Source organism: Lissotriton helveticus, assembly GCF_964261635.1.
Source record: "Lissotriton helveticus chromosome 1_1 unlocalized genomic scaffold, aLisHel1.1 SUPER_1_unloc_29, whole genome shotgun sequence".
Taxonomy (NCBI): domain Eukaryota; kingdom Metazoa; phylum Chordata; class Amphibia; order Caudata; family Salamandridae; genus Lissotriton; species Lissotriton helveticus.
The window spans coordinates 713484-738412 of NW_027611669.1; the positions used below are offsets into that span (position 1 = coordinate 713484).

At 48.4% G+C, this 24929-nt stretch overlaps 1 protein-coding gene across 3 annotated transcripts in view; it reads right to left on the minus strand.

The window, feature by feature from the left end:
* The window catches only part of LOC144805830 (uncharacterized), a 50377-nt gene that overhangs the window by 12901 nt on the left and 12547 nt on the right, over positions 1–24929 (minus strand). For all 3 annotated transcript variants that reach the window (XM_078672309.1, XM_078672307.1, XM_078672308.1), the window contains one exon: positions 24177–24295. The gene's annotated coding sequence lies outside the window, so the exon portion shown is untranslated. The remainder of the gene's footprint in view (positions 1–24176; positions 24296–24929) is intronic.

A 24929-nucleotide genomic window follows, 5' to 3' on the forward strand; every position in this document is an offset into this window, starting at 1 on the left:
CCTGAATCCGCCATTTCATTTAACAGCACCGCACCAGCATGAATGATACACAAGGGACACATTACCTGTCGCATGAAGGTGGAACGAACTATGGAATCAATGGCTAAAACTAAGTTATTCCCTCTGGGGACATTCTTCCTCATTAACATCAATTGTGCAGACTTTTACAGTAGTGCATACACTCATACTGCTTGAAAATGCCCCAACACTGCAACACTGTCCTTGATCCGGGCATTTCCCATTACTTCCCACGTGTGCCTTAAACCCACACCTGTAACTGAATTGCTTTTTTCTCCCCTGAGGCGGAAGCCGGGGGCTCTTTATGCTATCCCTGTTGCCCACTGGCATTTAATAAATTGATTTGCTGAAAATATTTTTAAAACATTATATTTTAATCGCTCATTTTTATCAGCACTCATCCCTAACCCCTCGTGGGAGAATTACGTCGTACCGAGGCCCCTCGCAGCCGTTCCTTGACCGGTAGAGCCGATTCAGGTGCTGACGCCGGAAGGCTAGGAGGGGGGACGCCATCTTGGTGGGAGGAATAGGGTAGCGGTCCAGCATTAGGACGCTTCCCGCCCGCCCAGGTTACTTAAGGGCCGTCTTGTCGTGTTGGCTTAGAATTGCTTTTTTTCTCCCCTGAGGCGGAAGCCGGGGGCTCTTTATGCTATCCCTGTTGCCGACGGGCATTTAATAAATTGATTTGCTGAAAATATTTTAAAAACATTATAAATATTTTAATCGCTCATTTTTATCAGCACTCATCCCTGACCCCTCGGTGGGAGAATTACGTCGTACCCAGGCCCCTCGCAGCCGTTCCTTGACCGGTACGGCCGATTCAGGTGCTGACGCCGGAAGGCTAGGAGGGGGGACGCCATTTTGGTGGGAGGAATAGGGTAGCGATGCCGCAGTAGGACACTTCCCGCCCGCCCAGGTTACTTAAGGGCCGTCTTGTCGTGTTGGCTTAGAATTGCTTTTTTTCTCCCCTGAGACAGAAGCCGGGGGCTCTTTATGCTATCTCTGTTGCCCACTGGCATTTAATACATTGATTTGCTGAAAATATTTGTAAAACATTATAAATATTTTAATCGCTCATTTTTATCAGCACTCATCCCTGCCCCCTCGGTGGGAGAATTACATCGTACAGAGGCCCCTCGCAGCCGTTCCTTGACAGGTACAGCCGATTCAGGTGCTGACGCCGGAAGGCTAGGAGGGGAGACGCCATCTTGGTGGGAGGAATAGGGTAGCGGTCCATCAGTAGGACGCTTCCCGCCCGCCCAGGTTACTTAAGGGCCGTCTTGTCGTGTTGGCTTAGAATTGCTTTAGGACGCTTCACGCCCTCCTCCACTGAGGATAAAAGAATGACGCTTCCCCGTCCGCGCAGCGGGCGGGCACAGCGGTCACGCCAGCGGCGCGCCAAAGGCAAGCCCGTCTGCGCCCGTCCGCACCTGGACCGGGCTTAGGGCCAACCCCCTTCATCGCAGCCATCAAAACCAAGGTATTATAGCGCAGAATCCCTTCACAGTATGAGGCCTTTAGGACCTGGTTGCTGTTCGAACCCTTTTTATGCCCCAGAGCTACCAGCGTTTTGTTCAAGGTCTAAAGAGATCCTTAAACCGATGCAGCCTCAGGAAGCGAAGCAGGACTATTGCATGCTATTTTTGAACTGTAGATCCCTTCCGAAACACAAGATAGAACTCGCCCTTCTGTTGGAAGAACGTATGCCAGATGCAGTCTTTCTCACAGAGACATGGCTTACGACGGACTCTGACCCCGATATAGCGACAGCCCTTCCCCCGGGTTTTCAAATTACGCGGCGGGGTGGCCCCGAGGGGAGAGGAGGAGGCCTACCCATTATATATAAAGAACAATATCACTGTCGAGTCATCCCTGAATAAATTCCAGACTGCGAGAGTCTAGCGTTCAGTCTGGAATTTTCCCCTAACAACTGCTTTTCCGGTACTGTTGTATATCGCCCCCCGGGACCCTCTAAACAGTTCCACAGCCACCTTCCGACCGTCCTAGCAGAACGAGCCAGAATCGCCTCTAACTTTACTTTGCTAGGGGACCTTAATTTTCATTTTGATGTCGCCCTGGACCATACTGCTATGTCACTTATAGATGATCTAGCAGCATTACAGCTAGTCCAACGAGTAAAGGCTCCCACCCATATTAAAGGCCACTTGCTGGACCCTGTGTTTAGTAATTGCACAGAGATCGCGGTGGGACTGCCAATTCCCCTCCCTTGGACCGACCATCTATTGGTGCCTCTCACCTGGACTATACCCAAGGCAGTACCTTCTAGATCTATCGTAAGGAGGGCTAGAAGCTGGGCCAAACTACCAGTCGAATTATGGACTAGTAGACTTGAGATGGGCCAGCCCTCCTACAATGAGGATCCATGTGTAGCCAACCAGGAATTTAAAGACTGGATTGCACAGTCCATCGATGCCACTCTACACCTTAGCAAAATTACATTGAAACGTTCTAAAAAAACTGCCCCCTGGTACTCAGAGCTCCTTAGGGATAAGAAACGCCAATGTAGGAAAATGGAAAGGCGCTGGCGTTTAGGCTACGCACTGGACGATAAAGTCCAATATAGAGAGGCAATTAAAAGCTATTAAGCTGAGGTCAAATCTGCGCAATCTATATACTTCGCTGATAAAATTATACAAGCTAAGTCCAAGCCAAGGAGATCTTCCAAATAGTGAAGAAGTTGACCAAACTTCCCTCCCCTATCATGTACTTGGACAAATCCACAGCCCACTGCAATAACTTGGCAGATTTCTTTTCTCAGAAAGTCACTCAAATCTATTATTTTTTCCCCTCTATAGCACCACGGCCCATAGCCCAGGACCAGACAATCTGGGAGGATATGCCATCCCAATCTCTTATTACGCTAGATCACTTTCCGCCACTAGACCCTGAATCTTTAGCTTCCATAGCCAGCAAAGTAAAATCCGGATCTCCATGTGATCCAGCACCCCCAGAAATCATGATGCTGGCACCTCAGGTTATTTTGCCGACCATCTTGAACCTTCTAAATGCCTCCATTACTTCCTGTATCGTGCCGCCTGCCTGGAAGCGGGCCATGGTGCGTGCTCTGCTAAAAAAACTTAATCTGGACCCGGTGACTTCAGTAGTTATCGTCCTATCTCTCTGCTCCCTTGGGTAAGCAAAGTTCTCGAGAGGCACATCAACGTCCATCTGGTGCACTTCCTTGAGAACAACCAACTTTTAGATGCTACCTAGACGGGCTTTAGACCCAGACATGGGACAGAGACCGCCATGCTGGCAGTCACTGAGGCAACCAGAAAGATTTTGGATCAGGGAGGGTCAGTGGCAGTGACCCTCCTTGATCTAAGCGCGGCATTCGACACGGTCAGCCATGACATCTTGCTGGGACGCCTGTCGAGTGTCAGAATAGTTGGCGGAGCATGGCTATGGTTCAAATCCTTTTTGAGTGATAGGTCTTTCCAAATTGTTGATGGGGACTCCGTATCCTCAAGCAGGCCACTGAAGTGTGGAGTCCCGCAGGGTTCCTCTTTAAGCCCTGCGCTTTTTAACATCTACATGAGACCACTGGCTGAGGTTGTTCGTCCGTTTGGCATCAAGATCATCTCCTATGCGGACGACACTCAGCTAGTGGTCTCCTTGGCGCAGGAGCAGTGCTTGCCATCCCCAGGTGGTCTGGCAAAATGCTTAGAGGAGGTAAAGGGACTTCCTCTCTCCTTAAGCTGAATGGGGACAAAACGGAGCTGATGCTCCTGGGTCCCACTAACCTTACTTCTGTCAACCCCTTGTGGCACTCATGTCTTGGTACCCCCCCCAATACCCAAGGACAATATAAAAAGCCTTGGGGTTTGGCTAGACAAGACCCTTTCTTTTAACACTCAGGCCACAAAACGTGCGGCTACTTGCTTCGGCCTCCTAAGGATGCTGAAGAAAGTTCTTCCTCTTCTGCCGGTGGAGGCAAAGCAGGTAGCCATTCAGGGTTTGATTCAGTCCAGCTTGGATTCTAACAACGTCCTCTATCTTGGCCTTCCGGAATATACACTGCGCAAGCTCAAGATTGTGCAAAATTGTGCGGCTCGCACCGTGCTCCAGCTGCCGCGCAGGCTGTCAGCCAAACCTGGTCTGCACAGCCTGCACTGGCTTCCAGTGCGACAAAGAATCGCCTTTAAGGCGATGTGTATATTCCACCAAGCTTTTTGGGACACGGGACCGGCCATTACTCGGGACCTAGCAACACAGTTTCATCCTAGCAGAATCCTTCGTTCTAGCCAGGCATGTAAGGCTATAGTCCCCAGAATAAAAAAGGCAAGAGCTGGCGGCAGGATGTTTATTTACAACGCCGCCAAGCTGTGGAATTCACTCCCGTTTCAACTCAGGTCCAATACAAACCTTTCCACCTTTCGGAAACAGCTGAAGACTTTTCTGTTTAATGCTCCTTTCTAACTCTTTTTTCTGCCTTTTAAGCAATTTTACAGCTGGTCGCTAGCGCTTGGACGCCCCAGGGCAGCAACCGCGCTTTATAAGTTGACATTTCATTTAATTTCATTCATTCGTAACAACTGCCATGATGAGCTTTCCCAGCCCAATTCCTTTTTGTTCGGTCTCTGGAGTTCACAGAACAACCCAGAGCAGTCCCAAGAATGAGACTCACTGGTGATGCGCCCTCCTCAGAGGTCAATGTTCTAGATGGAAGCGTGTAGCGCTCTATGCTTTTAGGAATGTTCACCTCTCGGGGAGAGTTGGGTTCCTGCAGCTCAGTAATCTCTCCTGCAAATTCTTAGATAAACAGTTAAACACAAACTCGTCTCTGCTACATACATCCAATCTGTTCTCAAATTTGCTTGGGGCTGTCAAAATGCAAAGAGCTGCAATATATTTGTTTTAAAAAGTTGTGACGTTCAAGCGTGAAGCTTGGTTTATCTCTAAACTGAATTTTGTAGAGGTTCTGTTCCCACATGATACTCGTCCCATATTCCAAGTGCTTCAACCCTGGTAGGTTATCAACTGCCTATTTGCAGATAATTTCTAAAAACTCTGCTAGTTTCTGCAAGAAATTGAATTATTATTTGTGGTGAAAGAGATAAAATCACAACCCCTGTCATAGTGAATTCTCAACGCCATTAAAAGTAACCTGGAGTCAACCCCCTGGTACCTAAGGCACAGAACAGGCAGGCTTAACATAGGACAATATGTAAAATATGTATGCAGAAACCAAAACAGTAAAAGTCAAAATGCAAAACAATAAAAATAAAAACACAAAATAGAAAAATAATGTAAAATGTAATGAACAAAATAACACTAAAATGACAAAACCCAATAAGCGGAATCTGAGATATGAAATGTAACGCTTCAAATAGCGATAGTGCCAAGAATCACAAGGTGCCAATGATACTCCATTGTTACACCAACCAGGTTCGTGCTGGTCAAAGATTTTACCTTTTGACTTTAGTCCTTTAAGTCTTCTTCCATAATAGGAGTGCACTTCTATAGCCTTCCAGGACCTCAGGGGAAGCACGTAGAGCCTCATATGGGCTCAGTCAAGGACCAACAGCCGGGACCAGTCCAGTCCATGCCACTGGTCAGCTGGACAGTTGCAGCAAAGGCCTTTTTAGTGTTCTGTATCCTTGTAGGTTGAACACTACACAGCACATGGGCACATCTATTGTTAGTGCAGCAGGCACAGTGGCACCAGGGCTGAAGAAGGGGTAAGAGCTCACTGAAGCCTACCCTATGCCCACACAGGAGCAGCAATCATTAGTGAAGCAGGTGCAGGGAAGCTCACCAAGGTGCTATTTCCGTAATCAGATGTAGGATAGATATATAGGCAATCACCCGGCATACCCGACGAGACTACACGCTAGTACTTATCAAAGGCAATAATCCTTTCAAGATTTTATCTGACTGGATGCGATGGCGATTACCAGCTTATTGATATTGCATCTCTTAACCCCTTCCATGCTCATGACGAGCTGAGCTCGTCATGAGTTGCGCCGCTCGCATGCTCATGACGAGCTCTGCTCGTCATGTAACGCGGCTTTTAGAAAAAAGCCGCACAGGGTAAAAATAACCGCCGCACGCATGCGGTTAATAAGAATAAGCGACTTGGTGTTCCTCAATAAGACTATTTCAATATGGATCTAAGGCATTAAATTAATCATGAATGTACCAAACTGATGCTACGTTGATTGCCTATATATGAATACTACATCTGATTACATGCTTAGGTGAAAGAACATGGACAGTGGCCCTCTACTTCAGAGGCAATCATCAGTTCTATGCCCCTTTGAACTCAGTTGGATACCTCTATCTACACTCTCCTGAGATACTGAACTGACCCACGGGGAACTCTTCTCATCTGTGCAGCACCTAACCGTAACTTGTTCACAGATACATCCCAGGTGGCAGACAGTACCACCATGGCAAACAAAAGTGATCTGGCTCAGTACACCCCTTGGATCAGACTTTTGTTCCCAACCCATGGTAAACTCTGTGAATTAAGACAGCAACCAACAGAGGCCCCTGACAGCCGGCAAAAACATCGAAGACAAACTGGTACGTGCTAATACACAGGTGAAGAGACCAAAGGTTTCATACAGACCATTCTAGCACTACCTCACATTAAAGGACACCACCAATGTGGAAATTGCATCTCATGCTTGAGTACCATCGAAGGAGATACATTTGAATACTGAGGCAAAGGTATCATACATGAAGAATTCACAAATTACAATAGTACCAACTTAATATATTGTGTAATATGCCTATGACTGGTTGCATACGTAGGTAAAACAACTCAGGCAGTAAAAAAGAGGATCACTCAACACAGATCAAGAATTAAATGCAAAGTCCATAATGCACCCATGGTACGACATTGCGAAGAAATAAAGACATGGGACACAAGACATAAAATGGACAGTCCTAAAACACGTAAAAGGATGTTGCACTAATTCCATACTATCGCGCTTCGAAGTAAAAACGATCCTACGTCTGGGCACAACCGACTATGGACTCAATGAGAAGAGCGAAATAATGCATTGCATATGAGGAGCCAACTACATAACACACAGCACAATATGCATGTAACATACGAACTGATAGTTTTTCACTAGGTCCTGATGAATCGCCACTGATCCTCCAGACTATGAGGCAACAAACATGTCGACCCCTCAGGAGTAGAGCGCAGTTATCCCGAACCATTAATTCAGAGTCGTCACTCTTCCTTTTAACCAGGTGGTGAGCCAACCTGAATAAAAGTCAGTCTTTGGACTACCCAACCTGTTTGAATCACTTACCATTACATCTCATCTACACATTATAGGTCACTTACCTCCACTGTACCAAACGCCAAAGAACAAAAGATCTCTGCCAAAGAGCCCCTCTTTGGGTGCCCGTCAGGTATTGCAGCGCCGGCCCAACGAGGAGCAGGCCCAAATGATGGAGCATGGCACCTAGCTGGCTGGGGGTGTGAGGGCCCTAGTTCCGAAAGGAGGAATTCCCCTCCCGACGATTATTTTAGGACTGCCATTTCTCCTTGTGACAATACACATTGTTTATCTCTCTTTACTTCTCTTGACCCACCTAAGGAACTGCGTCCCCTCTTCTCTAGTGATGGCCTGGGCATGTATGCTGGACCTTCCAAAAGCCCTTCTGTCCCCCTCTTGTTGAATAACATAAGGGGATTGCCTCCCTACTGTCAATGTTCGTCTAGAACCTTCCTCTGTGCCCTCTGTCGATGCTGCTCTCCTGCCCGCTCTTAACATTCCTTGCATCGCACCCTCGACGCGCGCACCCCCCTCCTTGCGCCTCACTCTCCCAGCCCCCACCGCCCCTGTCCTTGCGCCTCACTCTCCCAGCCCCCCTCCTTGCGCCTCACTCTCCCAGCCCCCCTCCTTGCACCTCACTCTCCCAGCCCCGCGCCGCCGCCCGCCTGCTGCCCCCGCCTCACCTCTCCTCGCACTCTGTCGACGCCCGCCCCCCCCTCGACTCCCTCCTCTGTGCCCGACAAGATGTTCAAAGCTCGTATGAGAGATGGAGCAGACTTCTATTTTAAGGTGAACAGGCGGCCTGTTGAATCAGCTTGCGTGCTATAGGATGAATTCAAGCCAGTGATCCTTGAGGACACTGACAACAAGGGGACGGAAATACTGGGAGAGACTTCCTGAAAGACCTGACCCTGCCAATGCTAACGAATGAGGACCGAGATGCACTAGACCAAGACCTGACAGTAGACTAAATAAATAAAACAATAGTAACCTTGCAAACAGGGCACGCGACGGGGCCTAATGAGCTCCCCATAGAATTATATAAAAGCATGATGGATAAAAGCAGGGAGTGCCTCCAGAGGAGGTTTCAGACTGCCTGAAAATAAGGGTGTCTCCCAGAGGACCAAAGAATGTCTGAGGTGGTGTTCATCCCAAAAAACGATGAAGCAGCAACTGAGTGTGGGTCTTATAGACCTATCTCCCTGCTTAATTTTGAGACTAAGGTCCTTGCGTAGGCTCTGGCGATCTGCCTGCGGACAGTAATTGCAACAGTGGTTCATCCTGATCAATCGGGATTTATGCCACACCAGGGAACGCGCTTATATCTCCGACACATTAATGGCATACCACATGCAACAGGGGAATCCTTTGCTGAACCAGTGGCGCTGCTGTCAAGCTCTTGTATGTGGCCCCTCTAGCGCGCATGCGCGCCAATAAAACAGTCTCCCGAGTCTTTGCCGTCCGACAGGGATGTTCCTTGTCTCCTATGTTCTTCTCACGTGCGTGGGTTCGCCAGGACCTCTCATAGGGGGTATTCCAGTTGATCAGGAGTGGGATGAGAGAATCTCCCCCTACGCTGACGTTTTGCTGTAAGACACGTAATCAGCCTTCTCGAGTGAATGAATCCTACACATTTTTCACATATTTAGAGATTATTCAGGATATAAGATCAATTTATAAAATGACACTTGGTTAGATTTATTTTGCGGAACCACAGAATTTCATCTTGAGTAAATAAGTTTTGCTATAGAAATTCTGGTCAATATAAAAAGTGGACAATTAGTGCAATTTTCAGACTTTGCAATGTTAACCTATGGGGTGAAGAAAATATTCAACAAACGTATAGCCAACATCTACTTACAAGGCCATTCTTCATAAGTTAAGGTCAGTATTGGACAAGGTTCACTTCAGAACCAACAGTACACCACCAACGGCACGTGGGAGCCCGGGTGCAGGTGCAAGTTCAAGGTTGGAAACCCAATACAAATGAAGGGGGTCTGGGGCAATCGGACAGAGGCTCCTTACAAGTAGGTAACAGCGGCTTAGGGGAACTAGGTGGTCAGGAACTGAAGTTCAGGGACTGGGGATGCCACCTGAAAACTTGATTTAAGGGCGATGCAAGAAAGTGACAAGTAGTGTCCAATGGGCCCTTTGCCTGGGTGTCTAGGTCCTCTAACATGCCCACCTTGTGTGAGAGGAGGCCACAGTCCTAGCCATAACTGAACATGCCCCACCATCTTCAAGATGGTGGGCACTGAAAAGTGTACTTGACCTAGCCTCCAGCACCCGAGGGCTGGAGTTGACAGAGGGGGGGCACATCTCCTATTCTATCAAAGGTTTCCCACCTGTCCTGCCGCCAAAAAGGGGGTGAGGACGCGACGGAGGCCCGCTCCTTCGAACAGGAGAGGCTGGGGTCGCATTACAAAGGGGGCAAGACCTTTGAAGCTCGCCACCACGGATGGCTCTTCCTGTCCAGGGGAGAAGTGAACACCTCCACCCAGGAAAGGCATTGTTCTCAGCCACAGAGTGCGCAGGCACACTCCCCTGACTTGGGAACTGGGGATACGGGTTTGAGTCTCTGCTTCAGTGCAACTTTCTGTGATTCTGGGCAAATCACTTTATCACCCCGTGACCATAGACAGCATCTAGAAATCATCACGGGTGATGAGCCGCAATATATAAATCTGTGAATTTTAACTCACTGCCCGAGATATGCGTAAGACATCCCTAGAGCAGTGTTCATGGGAATGGCACAAAGTGATGTGTGCCAGGTCGGCTCTTCAGTTTTGTCAGTAGATGACGCAGTCTGAATTTAATAATTGTCCCACTCAGTAAGGAGGGATCTATCACCCACTCCCCTTCTTCGCTGTCATCGTCAGTTGTGTGTGTGTCCTCAGGGAGATGAGACATCGATGCCGCCGGAGGTGGCGGCCTGATGATCGATGAAGGCAGAGGAAGAGGCATCTGTGGGACAGATGAGGCCGACTCCCAGGGAGGAAATCGGCAGTAGTAGTCATCAAGCACATGTTGCAAATTAGAGATGAGAGACATGGGCATCTGCACAGTTGGCTCACAAGTGGTGGTTGAGTATTGGCTCAGGGTAATAATCATATCCTTGGTCATCATCAATATCTTGTCATTTGATGAGAAGCTCAGAAGGAGTACAAGCAGCACGGAACCGGTCATTCTCTTCCGAAACCTCCTCATTAGCCCCATAGTCAAAAAGCTCCACAGAAAGATTTGGAGATGGTTGAATCGGCAATAGATCCAAAGAAGAGTTCCTACGTTGAAGAAAGGAAACATCCGACGTTCCTGAAGGCGGCAAAAGTGTTGCTGAAGATTTCAAGGGGACTAGAGACATCAAAGCTGAAGGTGGAACCAAGGATGCCGCCACCGACTCAGCGGTCGACGACGAAGAGAGGGGTTGAAGTTCCATAAGGAAAAGCTTCTGTGCTGTCGACGAGGCAACCGTCGACGAAGCAGGTGGATCCTTGAGAGCCATCGACCGTCTCGTCGACGAGAAGGCATCCGTCGACGACTGACCAGAGACAGACCTCTTTTTTGTCGATGACGAAGTGAAGGAGGTGGCAGACGAGCGAGGCTTCACCGACACCATGACAAATGTCGACGGAGAGGACGCTGACAACATAATCATTGTAGGTTGAGGAGAAGAGAAGGTGGAAGTCTTCGTTGTAGCAGTGGCGACGGAAATCATCGTCGATGAGGAACCCATTTTTTAGGCAAATTCGTCTCAGGAAGAGACTTAGACGTCTGAAACTTAGATTTCGGAGGCGTAGAGGGCATAAGTAGTCACTTAGAAGGAACAGGAGCCCTTTTTGAGGAAGAAGTCTGGCCTTCATGAGTAGAGGTGTGGTCTTTTTGAGCACCTTAGCCTTAGCAGATATCATCTCCGCCTCACAAGCCTTCTTCTTAGAGATGACAGTCCTGAGAGAGGAATCACTCTCAACATCCGATATCCTTAGTCTTGAGTTTCTGTAACCACAGAAGTTGACCTCCCTCTCCGTCTCTTAAAGTCTTTTGAGGAAAAGTCCTGCAGATTTTACAATCTCTCACCTGATGTTCAGGGTGGAGGCAGTAGATACACTTTTTGTTGGGGTCTTCGGAATGAAGCCAGAATTTCCCACAAGACTTTTGTTCACCATATGTTGGCAGGGTATGCTCAGACGTGAGTCCCTTGCTCACTTTGCCACTGGATGCAAACAAGCTGGGCTGAAGACGGCTAGAATGCCAGAAACCGGTCCTCCGAAGCTTGTTTCCGGTCCAGGGAAGGCATGGCTTGGCAGTTCGGGCTGGACTGTTCCCATGAGGCACAGGGTCAGACTGATTTGCATATGGCCATGTCTGAACTGGGGTGGCAGAGAGGGCTAAAGAACGGTGATGGATTAAACCCAGATCAGTTGACTGGGGGTGAGTGTTTGATTGGTTCAGATGTTCCGTTCATCACCACCCCCTTTTGTACCATACTGGCATAGAGATGGGCATCTTCTTCTACGGCAGACGCTTCTATCTCGTCTTGGTCAGATTCTTCCCAGAAGATATCCAGAGTGTGTTGAATGCTCTGATGCTGACTCTCTCGCCGTCGAGCCTGATGATCAGCTAGAGTCCTCTTGGACCGAAACGACTTACAAGCGTCGCAGTCTTTCTCCTTGTGCGCTGGAGAGAGGCACAATTTACAAACTTGATGTATGTTTTGCGAGGGTACTTGGCGTGGCACCCAGGACAGAAATGGAATGGAGTCCGTTCCATTTGCAGTTGACTGGCCCTAAGCAGCAAGGCCCGACGGTTGCCCATGAGGTTTTCTATCGAACATGGAGAGTTTGTTGATCTATTTGAAACACGGAGAACAGGAAAACGGGTACTGAAACAATACAGTTGAGGGTAGAGTTGACTGCGGGAAACCCAAAGAGCGGTTTCGGAGCGCAGCAATACACATCCGAACCAATTTGGGGTAAAAAACAATCTAACAATGGAGTCGATGTCCATGCCCACTATCACCGAAAGGTAGAGTCACCTTTCCTCGTGATTGGAAAGACTTCTTCATAGAAAAACAACTTGCAAACATCCAGACCCAACACAAGATGGCAGGAGTATGCAAAGCGTGTGCATCTACAGCATACATGCCTCGAACAGAGGATTAATGGCCCCAAATCCCTGCCGTGGTATCTTGTCATGTTGTGGCTGAGTGTGCCATTAGATGTGGCAGGCTATAGTTCTTGGTGTGATTTGGTCATTTTTGACAAGGTGGAGTGCTGAATGGTTAGACAAATTTTGATTTTCTTTGTTTTTGGGATGGTGTGAAATAGTGCGGTACCTACCGTATGATGTAAATGAATTACGTTGCTAATATACCATAAGGACGTGGGGTGAGTGTTATTAGGGCCAAAGCCTTGCTGATTATATGCAGAATAACAAGTCTGGGAGGTCACTACTGACTAGGGCAGGTTAGCAGCTGCACAGGCCTTGGGCATTGATCCTATTGAGGATAATATGTGATGGGCACTGGTGACTGGAGCTGGCTAGCAACAACGCTCGCCTCTGTTATTTATTACAAGCAGGGTAACAATACATGTCAATATTGACTGGAATTGGTTGGCAGTAGAGTTAACCTCTGGTTTTGAATATTTGCAGGATTTAAGGTACAGGGGTCACTACTGACTGGAATTACTTAGCAGGATAATAGGTCTCAGGGGGCCAATACTGACTGAAGCTGGTTAGTATGATCACTAGTCCCAAGGTGCTACTAATGACTCAAGCTGGCTAGTAGGCTTACATACAGGTCAAAGGGGCCACTACTGACTAGCTAAAAGAATAACAGGTCCAAGGGTGGTGTGGGTGCGAGTGGCACCAGTGACCAGAGTTGGCTAGAAGCATTGACGACCTTTGGTATTGATTAAGTGCAGGATTCCAGGTCACAGGTGACACTGCTGAATACAGCTGGATAGCAGCAGTGGTGGCCTCTAGGAAGAAGGAATTGAGAAAGCATAACTGGATATACTGGTTTCTTTAATACCGATAATTGTTTATACATGAAATTTATAACGTGCATTGATATATTACATTACCAAATTACACAATATTCTTATATTAATTTATATTAATTTGATGTGAGTGTTCGCCTTAATATGCCTGCAAAGTTACATGATTCTATTAGGGCCCAGAACCATTTTATTTAGGTATGTCTGTAGGAAGGTGGCTACCTGACTATGGTTACCCCAGATTTTTTTCCTGTGTTTAGCTGGTTTTTTGACTTAGTTGACCTGGTTCCCTGCTAATCAGGGCCCCAGGCCATCTGCTCTCTCTGTAAAATGGATTCCATGTACCCTAGGTACATACCAATTGGAAATGGACTCCTTGTCAGCCCCTGTAGAATGCACTATAGGTGCACAGGGCATAGGAGCCACTAAGGCCTACCAGGGGCTGCAGCATATCTTTTGCCACCCCTGGCTGGTTCTTAAATTGACACAACTGGCTGATCACTCAGCTGGGGTAAGGTGGTGTACACACCCCTTGCTTAGATATAGTATACCTATGTCTAAACCTATATCTGGACACATGTAAACCTGTGAGCCACTCCTATAGACAGGCCTCACCAATCCTGGAGGCTGGGTGCATGGTTTTTATGTGAGATGGAGCTCTAGCATGAGCTGAGCCTGTCTGCAGCCGTCGGGAACAAATCCCTAAGCTGTTTCAGGATAATGCCATACCATATACTATTAAGTGCCTTATAATCCTCGCGGTTATTTAGCAACTCTGGTTTGGCTTTATCAAAACATGTCGTGTAAGGTGTCATACGCTTTGGAATACCATCCCCTCGCCAGTTCTGGCGACGGGGATGGCATTCCACCCCTCTAGAGGGGTAAGACATGTTACTTCACTTTAATGCGGTTGATTTCTCCAAAGGCCTTAAGATCCACAAAATGGATGCCTCTGCCACAGACAAATGTCTGGACCCCTGGAGCTGACCGAAACCCAGTCAAGGGGGTCCTGGACAAAGGGTTTCCTGTCACAGGAGGGTGTCACCGCCCTCCAGACAGGAGATAGTGTATTGTAGCAGGGAGGTTTGAAAGAAACCAGACACTGCCTGGGGCGCACAAGGCTGCCCCTTGCATAATCCGGCCAAACCGGTTCTGGGGCACTCCAGCCCTCGTGCCAGGGCGGCCTGGATCAAAGGAAGGGGGTGTATCCACCCACTTCCTGGGTCCCACCCATAGGAGGGGACCTAGCAGGTAATCACGCCCACCAGATTCGAATAAGAGTGGGAACAGTGCCAATGCACATCAGATTTCCTGGAAGAAACATTTGAAACGATATTCTGGACCCTTCGCCCTCCATCTCAACGTGGAAGCCCGAAGAATCTCCCTTGTGGTCAAGGAGTGACCACCCTGCAGCAGCAGGCACCATCCAGCCCTCGACGTCTACTTAGTTGCAGTTCCCGCCGGAACTCGAGCGACTGAGATCGACGAGATCAAGCCTGCCCAGCTTCTAACAGCCCGATCCACAGTCCCTGCAAAGCTGAGACCCGTGGAGGCGACCGGAAGCGTGGGGCACGCCATCTTGAAGTGACCACGAGACGCTGACCGTGCAGCCCACGAGTGACCCTCGAAGCTGTACACCGGGGTTTGAGAAGCCCCCACCCTGAGCTACTCCTGAGCCGAAGTTCAGCCCTCCACACTCGACGAGTGCTGCGTGGGGCCCTTTGGCACGATTTGGCTCAACGCGTTGGCCCGGTCACTTGCCAGCTGGCTTGTGGTCCCTGTGCCGACGAACTACAAAAGAAGACTCGTGATTCTGGTTGCTCCAGATCCACACCAGCTCCCCTGAAAGGGAGCCCCGACTCTGACCTTCCCGGTCCGAGTGAGACGCCATCTTCCAATCCCGCGTGGATTGCTCTTACCAAGGCTTGTTTGCTCCAAACCGGAAGCCGACTGCACCGACGGTGAGAGCCTGCGTGGGACAGATCGTGACCTGCTCCTGGACGTCGCAGATGCCCCAGAGCCCACGTGACAGCGAAGAGAAGCGCCTCGACGACCACCTGATTGCGCCCGACATTGCCTGGTTCCGTCCTGGTTCCACCCTGGTCACTGCTGAGTGACCCAGACTCTGTCCCCTCTGCTTTCAGGTACTCTACAACTTGAGTCCACCCTTGGACTCCACCGGACACTTCGTCTTCACCCTGCCTGCAGCCCTTTCAGCTTCAAGCACCAAGAGCCTGCGTGTCAAAACCCGACGCCACTTCGACCCTGTGCACCCACTTCCTGTGGGTGAGGTAACTTTGCTCCGCCGGTGTTCCCACACTGGTGCACACCTCTAGGGTCTGTGTGTTAAGTTTTGTTCCTCTAGGTTCAGCGGAAGTGTCCTTAAACTTTAACTATTTGACTTTTACGCACCATTGGTTAACATTGGTGCATGCGTGCGCTTTCCGCACATCTCCCGAATCCCGAGGGCCATTCCCGACTTCAGCATTGCTTGTCCCGACTGCTCCCAGCGATTCCCTAGGCCCTAGGCCTAACCACTGTTCGAGTGGCCTCTCTTATACCACTTGTTTAGTATATGGTTTGAGTGGCCCCCTACCCTCATCCATAATTGTGCAACTTTGTATGTTTAAACAGTGCTTTTGATTTAACGCTTGTGCCCCTTTATTCATAAAGAATACTGGGGATTGTTTTTAGTAATAAACACATATATTTTTATAATATATACTTGTGTGGTGTCCTTTCATTTGGTATTACAGGATTGTATGTGGTAAAACAGCTCGCTTAACATGACCTCTTAAGTTAAGCCTTTAGGCTGCTTAGTCCATGCTACCCCTAGGATAGCTTGTCTAATAAGGTTGACTTACAACCAGACACCATAAGGGATTGTTTGGTCAGGTAGTAGGTGGTTCCAGAATTGGAAACATCCCCTACCAGGCCAACTTCTCACATTGGTGAGCAGCGGTGCGGATTTGAGCTTGCTGTTGTTTTACCATTGCAATCTTTATATCAAATTGAAAGATCACATCAAGTACCTCTAGGTACATATAAAATCAAAAGCTTAGCATATTAAGTTCTACTGAACTTAGTAGTTGTAGGTTGAAGGGATTAGCACACCCTGACTACAACTAACTAGCAAGGTACAGTAGGAAAACACTTAGTGTAGGTAAGTGCACCACTTACACCTCACTAGTAACCATGTCTGACACAGGAAAAGCCTCAGGGTCTGCTCCTGTGACAGTTGACCCTACCCAGGCAACTTTTGGATATGACAAACTAACCCGCAGAGACTTGATTGCCTTGTGCAAAGCAAGAGGGTTAAAAAGGGGCAGAAGCCCCACCTGCCTAATCCTGGTAGAAATCCTAGAACAGGATGACTTAGAGAAGGCAAAAGCAGCTTCCCTAGATACAGGAACTGGAGGGAACCCCCCTGTAGTTGATCCCCCTGAAGAGGAGGATGATGATGACTTGGATGAGGACTCAGATGGTGGGGACTCACAAGTACAGGATCAGGGTAGCCAGGTTCCAGTTGGTAGGCTTAGCCAGGCCAACTTGGACCTACTGGGGAATGGAGAGGGCCAGCACCTCCCCAGAACCCAACATATGATTCTCCCAGGCAACAGAAGAGTGAGATCTCCCTCAGGGGACTCTCATCTTTCTAGTGCCTCCAGAGAATCAGAGAGAGGCATGAGTGCTTCTCAGAAAGCTGAGCATAGGGCTAGAATGAGGGCTGTCGGACTCCAGATAGAGAGAGAGGAGGTAGCCCTGAGTCAAGCTAAGCTTACCTTAGCTCAAGCTAAACTTGCCTTGGCAAGAGAGCAAAAATTGTGTGGCTTAGATGCCACTGGTGGCAGCAATATTCCTAAAGAGAAACCCAGGTCCTATGATAGTAGAAACCTGACAAAGATTGTGCCCCCCTTCAAAGAAGGGGATGACATCCACAAATGGATGACTGCTCTTGAGAGAGCCTGCATGGTACAGCAGGTTCCTGAGGAACAGTGGGCAGCAATCTTATGGTACTCCTTTTCAGAGAAAGGGAGGGACAAGCTCCTCACTGTCAGACATGAGGATGCAAACAATTACAAAGTCCTGAAGAGTGTTCTGATAGATGGGTTTGGCTTAACCACTGAACAGTACAGGTTCAAGTTCAGAGACACCCAGAAGACACAGACTCAGGACTGGACTGATTTTGTAGATTGTGCTACTAAGGCTCTGGAGGGTTGGCTACATGGCAGCAAAGTACATGACTTTACAGGATTGTATAATTTGATTATGAGGGAGCAGATCCTAAGTAATTGTCAGAACCAGCTCTTACACCAGCACCTGGTAGACTCTGATCTGACCTCTCCCCAAGAATTGGGAAAGAAGGCAGACAAATGGGTCAGAACCAGGATTAGGCCTAAGAATCAGGACAGTAACCAGAAGAAGGAGTCTACCAAGCCTCAAGATAAGGGTGGGGATAAAAGTAAAGAAAAGACTTCCCCAGGGCCCCAAAACTCCAAGGATGGGGGTGGGTCCCAAGACACTTCTTCAACTGAGAAAAAACCCTATTGTTATCCCTGTAAACAGGTGGGGCATTACAAAACAGACAGCTGTTGTCCCAAGAATAACAATAAAGAAAATATACCTCCAAAGCCAGCTTCAACACCTCCTGTTACTGTCAGCAGTAATCCCCCAGGAAGTGGAAGCACACCCAGGAATCTGGGTGGGTTTACTTTTGGAAATCAGGTGGACCCTGGCCTATCCAGGTCCCCATCACCCAATGATCTTGTTTATGAGGCTGGCATGGGGTTTGCCAACTTCTCTGCTTGCCCAAATACTTTGAGCAAGTATAGACAAGAACCCATCATCAATGGTTTAAGAGTTGAAGCTTTTAGAGACACAGGGGCTAGCATCACCATGGTGGCTGATGGCATAGTCCCCTCTAAGCAACTTTTACCTGGTGCCACATACCAGGTAATAAACATTGATGGCATCCAAACAAATCATCCCATGGCAGTAGTAAGTCTCAGCTGGGGAGGTGTCACTGGCCCAAAGAGAGTGGCAGTGTCCCCAAACTTGCCTGTAGACTGTCTACTGGGTAATGATTTAGAAATCTCAGCCTGGGCTGGGGTTGAACAGGAAATCCATTCTAGAATGGTAAATTCCAATGGAAAGGTTAGTGGGGCTGTAATGGCTACAGCCCCAATTCAAGATGTCCTTCCTGAAAAGGTTGGTAGGGCGGAGATACTCCCTGCCCCATCTTTAGCAAAAGCTCTTCCTGAACAGAATAGCAAAGCTGTTATGATAACAGCAGAAACCCAAACTGAGTCTCCTCCTGAAAAGGTTGGTGGGGCTGTGATGGCCACAGCCCAAACTCAAACTGACACGTGTGTTGTGAAACCTGAAATGATGGATAACTCCACACAAACTGAGAGCATGGAGGAGGAAGAGAAATCTCCCCCTCACCAGACTTTAGGACAGGATCAGCCTCCTCAGGGAACTGATCTTACCCCTGATGAAGGAGCTGCCCCAGAGGTGGTTGGGCCTAGCCTGACAGAACCTCTGATGTCAGTGGACCCTTCTCAGGTGGGACCCAGTCTGGAGCAGGTAACCTGCCCCTCTCTACCTTGCCTTAGCCAGCCCAGGGCTGCAGAGGACAAGAAGGACAGTGAGACCCAGAGGGCCCCCTGTCAAATAAAGCACCCCCATCAAAAGATTAGGTGCACCAAAACTAGTAGCCCTAGTAAGGTGAAAACTTTAAAAACTCCTGAGGGAGCCCCCTTAAAAACAGTTAGGGACCTCCCACAGATGGATTCTGTTGGGCACAGCCAAACCTGGGACCCAAGGGGCCCAAACCTGAACTGTCCCTCCAGCAAGCCAAACAGAGGGACCCAGCCTCCAGCTTTAGGTAGCCAGAGGTTGACCCTGAGAGCACAGTGCAACTCAGTTAAAGAGAGAAAGGCACACTTGGTGGAAGATAATTGGAGGAAGCTAAGCCCTAAATTAGTAGAGCCTCGCTTCAATACTCCATATCCAAACCAGCCTTTACCTTTGCATAAACACACCCAAGGTAGTGATTCCCTATGGTGGAGACCCTCTAATACCCAAAGGGTGAGGGACTGCTTAGTGGACCATGAGACAGGGGGTACCCATGCTAGTGCAGGTACTTCCTTATATGGCCACTCAGGCAATATAGGCTTACCTGGCCAAGGATAGCCTTATCTCCTTTCGTTTGGGGGAGGGTTATGTAGGAAGGTGGCTACCTGACTATGGTTACCCCAGATTTTTTTCCTGTGTTTAGCTGGTTTTTTGACTTAGTTGACCTGGTTCCCTGCTAATCAGGGCCCCAGGCCATCTGCTCTCTCTGTAAAATGGATTCCATGTACCCTAGGTACATACCAATTGGAAATGGACTCCTTGTCAGCCCCTGTAGAATGCACTATAGGTGCACAGGGCATAGGAGCCACTAAGGCCTACCAGGGGCTGCAGCATATCTTTTGCCACCCCTGGCTGGTTCTTAAATTGACACAACTGGCTGATCACTCAGCTGGGGTAAGGTGGTGTACACACCCCTTGCTTAGATATAGTATACCTATGTCTAAACCTATATCTGGACACATGTAAACCTGTGAGCCACTCCTATAGACAGGCCTCACCAATCCTGGAGGCTGGGTGCATGGTTTTTATGTGAGATGGAGCTCTAGCATGAGCTGAGCCTGTCTGCAGCCGTCGGGAACAAATCCCTAAGCTGTTTCAGGATAATGCCATACCATATACTATTAAGTGCCTTATAATCCTCGCGGTTATTTAGCAACTCTGGTTTGGCTTTATCAAAACATGTCGTGTAAGGTGTCATACGCTTTGGAATACCATCCCCTCGCCAGTTCTGGCGACGGGGATGGCATTCCACCCCTCTAGAGGGGTAAGACATGTTACTTCACTTTAATGCGGTTGATTTCTCCAAAGGCCTTAAGATCCACAAAATGGATGCCTCTGCCACAGACAAATGTCTGGACCCCTGGAGCTGACCGAAACCCAGTCAAGGGGGTCCTGGACAAAGGGTTTCCTGTCACAGGAGGGTGTCACCGCCCTCCAGACAGGAGATAGTGTATTGTAGCAGGGAGGTTTGAAAGAAACCAGACACTGCCTGGGGCGCACAAGGCTGCCCCTTGCATAATCCGGCCAAACCGGTTCTGGGGCACTCCAGCCCTCGTGCCAGGGCGGCCTGGATCAAAGGAAGGGGGTGTATCCACCCACTTCCTGGGTCCCACCCATAGGAGGGGACCTAGCAGGTAATCACGCCCACCAGATTCGAATAAGAGTGGGAACAGTGCCAATGCACATCAGATTTCCTGGAAGAAACATTTGAAACGATATTCTGGACCCTTCGCCCTCCATCTCAACGTGGAAGCCCGAAGAATCTCCCTTGTGGTCAAGGAGTGACCACCCTGCAGCAGCAGGCACCATCCAGCCCTCGACGTCTACTTAGTTGCAGTTCCCGCCGGAACTCGAGCGACTGAGATCGACGAGATCAAGCCTGCCCAGCTTCTAACAGCCCGATCCACAGTCCCTGCAAAGCTGAGACCCGTGGAGGCGACCGGAAGCGTGGGGCACGCCATCTTGAAGTGACCACGAGACGCTGACCGTGCAGCCCACGAGTGACCCTCGAAGCTGTACACCGGGGTTTGAGAAGCCCCCACCCTGAGCTACTCCTGAGCCGAAGTTCAGCCCTCCACACTCGACGAGTGCTGCGTGGGGCCCTTTGGCACGATTTGGCTCAACGCGTTGGCCCGGTCACTTGCCAGCTGGCTTGTGGTCCCTGTGCCGACGAACTACAAAAGAAGACTCGTGATTCTGGTTGCTCCAGATCCACACCAGCTCCCCTGAAAGGGAGCCCCGACTCTGACCTTCCCGGTCCGAGTGAGACGCCATCTTCCAATCCCGCGTGGATTGCTCTTACCAAGGCTTGTTTGCTCCAAACCGGAAGCCGACTGCACCGACGGTGAGAGCCTGCGTGGGACAGATCGTGACCTGCTCCTGGACGTCGCAGATGCCCCAGAGCCCACGTGACAGCGAAGAGAAGCGCCTCGACGACCACCTGATTGCGCCCGACATTGCCTGGTTCCGTCCTGGTTCCACCCTGGTCACTGCTGAGTGACCCAGACTCTGTCCCCTCTGCTTTCAGGTACTCTACAACTTGAGTCCACTCTTGGACTCCACCGGACACTTCGTCTTCACCCTGCCTGCAGCCCTTTCAGCTTCAAGCACCAAGAGCCTGCGTGTCAAAACCCGACGCCACTTCGACCCTGTGCACCCACTTCCTGTGGGTGAGGTAACTTTGCTCCGCCGGTGTTCCCACACTGGTGCACACCTCTAGGGTCTGTGTGTTAAGTTTTGTTCCTCTAGGTTCAGCGGAAGTGTCCTTAAACTTTAACTATTTGACTTTTACGCACCATTGGTTAACATTGGTGCATGCGTGCGCTTTCCGCACATCTCCCGAATCCCGAGGGCCATTCCCGACTTCAGCATTGCTTGTCCCGACTGCTCCCAGCGATTCCCTAGGCCCTAGGCCTAACCACTGTTCGAGTGGCCTCTCTTATACCACTTGTTTAGTATATGGTTTGAGTGGCCCCCTACCCTCATCCATAATTGTGCAACTTTGTATGTTTAAACAGTGCTTTTGATTTAACGCTTGTGCCCCTTTATTCATAAAGAATACTGGGGATTGTTTTTAGTAATAAACACATATATTTTTATAATATATACTTGTGTGGTGTCCTTTCATTTGGTATTACAGGATTGTATGTGGTAAAACAGCTCGCTTAACATGACCTCTTAAGTTAAGCCTTTAGGCTGCTTAGTCCATGCTACCCCTAGGATAGCTTGTCTAATAAGGTTGACTTACAACCAGACACCATAAGGGATTGTTTGGTCAGGTAGTAGGTGGTTCCAGAATTGGAAACATCCCCTACCAGGCCAACTTCTCACAATGTCCATCTGCACACTTTCCTGCATCTTGTAGTAAATTGAATATTGACAAACAGAAGTGTTATTTCTAGAAAACAGTGAATTCTGCAGCTTGTCATTTTATCTTTTATCTGCACCTCACAGACTCCTCACAATCCACTCGAGAGAAGATCCTGCCTCCTACTCATTAGTGTTGTTTCAGTAACTGTTTCTATCATGTGTTCATGTTTCACTGACTTGTATTAGGAGAAAAGTTTATAAAAAATACATTGTGTAGCATTAGCATTATATACTCCAACTTGCTTTAAGGTGGATGCTCTCGTCCATTGCAAAGATAATTGTCACTTGTTAGTTTACTTGGCCTTTTGCAAACAAAAATTGAATTAGTTTTTGTCTGTTAGCACAGTGTAACCGTTTCAAGCACAAACATATAGCTGAGCATTGTATCTTACCATCAGAGACATTTTCTATTAAGATAAATTCAGAAGTGTACATTTTTATAGCATTCGGGAGTGAACTTTGTACAGTTATACTATGGACCTCAGTCTTCTTCTGAATCCGTACTGCTGTGATCTTGGTCCGGTAGCGGCTCTCAAATATTTCCTCTGTATTTGTTCCACACCCCCCAAATTTTGGTCCATTTTCTTGGACAACCCCTGCTACTGAACACCACCCTCTCCGCAATCATGGCTGCGTCCATGTCGTTACTCCATGCTGTTAGAGCAGGTCTTTCTGCTCTTCCTCACCTCTGTGCTATATTTCTCTTGGCCACCATCATACCCATTGTAGCCCAACTCTGCCCTGAACGTGTAAGGTCATTTGGTTCCCATATGTTTAACAGGCAACGCCTGGGCTCAGGTAACATCAGGACCCCCTGCCTTTTGCTAATTTTGCATTAAATGTATGATAGATTTGTTGGTGTGTTGTGTTTTATTTTACATATCACATGAAAAGTCCAGGAAAATGACAGTCCAGTATAAACATTCTTCATATACATCAACTCACAGTATACTGTTCTGGAGGTTCAGTCCCATAGACATTACCTCTAACTGAACGCAGGCACCCTAGGAAGCATGTGCTTTTCAAACCAGTTTCCCTCTGATGCGGCGTCCTTGCTATTGGATAAGTCAATATGTCCTGAAGTTTAAGAGGGTTACCGTATCTAGTGCACCCTGTAAGACAGCGCTCACCTGTGGCAGTAAGATGTTAATAGGCACCTTATCACCTATGCACAGTGCAGGGCTTTGAGTTACAGAGCTCCTCATGCTGTGGAGAAGATTAGGTCACATTTACCTGTTTTCCCATATTTGGTGTTGATGAAATGCCAACAGATTGCTCCATGACTACACAAGGCATGAAAATGTTTAACTGAAGTATAGACCCCAGCTTACCAGCAGGTCCATAGGTGATCGACACTTTCACACAGTGATAGGGGCAAGTAGTTCCTCAATTTAACTGCCACTGTTTTTAATCTCAACATGGACCAGGATGATCACATTAACTATATTGCGGCAACTGGCTGATAGTTGATCTTATATTCAGACTTCACCAATCTCACATCTTATGACACAAACATCCTCTGTTGTACTATGCTCCTCCGGCGTACTTAATAAAAGATCTCCGACAAAGTGCCCTCTTGTGGTGCCCACCAGGCATTGTAGCGCCGGCCTGGTGAGGAGTATTGCCCAATGATGAAGCATGTCACCTTCAGGTGAGTGAACGCAACTTGACTTAAAAGCACATGCTTCCTAGGGTGACTGCGTTCAGTTACAGATAATGTCTCTGGGACTGAACCTCTGGAACAGTATACTGTGATTTGATTGTGTTTTATTTTAACAAATGTACATAGTAAATATTGGTGCTTGCTTGTTTCACAAAAATGATCGAATACCTGCCTCAGAGCGCACTTCTTACAGACGAGTATGGGGTTATCATGTTGCTGCTACAAGCTCCTTACCTGTGCGAGTTATCGGGAATGAAGCAGGGGCAGACCCAAACCAGCCACACGTGGAGATCAATGACAAATACTGAAGAATTAACTGAGCTTCCAAGCTGGAGACGATTACTTAATTGACCCTGAAAATAAAAGACACGTTTTTAGTATTCTGTTGACTCATTGCCATAAAAACAACGGATATAAATTCAATATTGTGTCAAAATGGAACTGGATATGCTGAATCGGATGTTGCGCCAGGTCATGTGTGACACACTCCACCACTATTGCCTATGGGACTTGTAGTTTTGTTTTTCTCATTAAAAGGGTGGGCTCTAAAGTCCCAGTGTTCTAAGCAATGTTGGTTAAAATCAGAGGCCTGACGGAGGGTGAAGCATGACACTGCTCTGCTTAGCAGTGAGATGACTGACAGTTCCCCAGCCCTTCCATTCTTTGACAGACAGAGGCTCGTCGGCCATTCATATTTTGTTGCACTGACAAAGAAACCTTTTTTGCAGCTTGTGTCACTGAAGAGATAAAACCCCTGGGCGTGTTTAATTAACTACTGACAAACATGAACAATCAAGAACATGAGTTTTTGGAACAAAAGCACCCAGCTGCCCGAGTGCCCCTGACAGTGCAACCTGTACCCTATCCTACTTCCCCATTTGCCCTGAGCAAGTGACCAGGAGCCCAGCTCCCACAGTCGCGTGGCCTTCTAGTCAGAAGCCACCAACCTGAGGTAGCCTAACTACCCCTGCACCCGGCTGCCCCTGT